The following is a 1,134-nucleotide window of genomic DNA, read 5'->3' on the forward strand; positions in this document are numbered from 1 at the left end:
GCAGAGAAAAAAAAAAAAATTAAAAAAAAAAAATGCTACCACAAAAAAGAAAGAAAGATACTGCTCAAAATAAGCCCGTGCTCTGTCTCCTCTGCCGAGCCCTGCGTGTCGATTTATCTGCTCCCAACTAACTGGGCAGCCGGATTCGCACCCGCTTGACGGGCCGGGCAGCCCCGGTGCCGGGGAGAGGAGAGGGGGACCCGCCGCTCGGAGCTCGAGTGGGGGAAAAGCACAGGGCTGTCAGGTCAACCCCGGGCGCTAAAGGCAGCGCTTCATGCCGCCCCGCCAGCGACCGCGGCGGAGGGGCGAGCACAGCACCCCGGGAGCGGGGCCGGGGCGGGGGCGGCCCCCGTTGCACAAGCCTCCCCGGCCGATGTTGTAAGGGACCCCGGAGATCCGGGAAGGGCGGGGGGCGGCCGCGCTCCTGGCACGGCCCCGCTCCTTCTGGGAAGCGCCGTGACTCACCCCGCCGCCCCGCTCCAGGCCCGCGTGCCCCCTTCCCGCCCCGCTCCTCCCACGGGGAACAGCCAATCACCGGCCTTTGATTTACATACAGCGCCCGGGTCCTTCTGGGCCGGCAGCGCGGGGGGCTGCCCTCACTCGGTCCCCTCCGCCATTACGGCACCCTTCCCGCGGCGGGGGCGGTTGGCTGAGCGGGAACCGGCGGAGGACGCACCCCTCCGGGAAAGCGCCCCTCACCGTGACCTCGCCGAGGAATAAGGCGGGAGGTTTATATAAGCGACAGAGCGGTGCATGTCAGTTGCCCGGATGACCCTCAGTGGTCTGGGGTGCAGGCTTCAAACCTGTAGCTGTCTAGCGACAGAGTGGTTCAATTCCACCTTTCGGGCGAAACTGAGGGGAGAAAGCCGGGGGGCACCACCTTTTTCTTCGGGGACTGAGAGAACAGACACGGGGGCTGCCGCTTTTTGCCCCGGGGACGGTCGGGGACCGGCGGTCCCCGACCGTCCCCGGGGCAAAAAGCGGCGCCTGCTGAAGCGTTATCCCGAGTTGCCACAGAGCAAGGAGGCATTTTGCCGCCTTACCCCACAGAGGACCTTTTTGGGGCGCAACAGGGAGATCCCATCCATGGAGACGTAGCCTTACCCGACAAAGCACCTTTTTGGGGCGCAGCAG

At 65.2% G+C, this 1,134-nt stretch overlaps 1 non-coding gene across 1 annotated transcript; it reads left to right on the forward strand.

Moving 5' to 3' along the window:
- The first annotated feature begins 762 nt into the window (after positions 1–762).
- On the forward strand, positions 763–849 carry TRNASTOP-UCA (transfer RNA opal suppressor (anticodon UCA)). Its single transcript has one exon. It is a non-coding gene; the product is annotated as a tRNA-Sec (tRNA).
- Positions 850–1,134: the final 285 nt, after the last annotated feature.

The sequence above is a fragment of the Leptosomus discolor genome, chromosome 2 (assembly GCF_034619465.1).
Source record: "Leptosomus discolor isolate bLepDis1 chromosome 2, bLepDis1.hap2, whole genome shotgun sequence".
Taxonomy (NCBI): domain Eukaryota; kingdom Metazoa; phylum Chordata; class Aves; order Leptosomiformes; family Leptosomidae; genus Leptosomus; species Leptosomus discolor.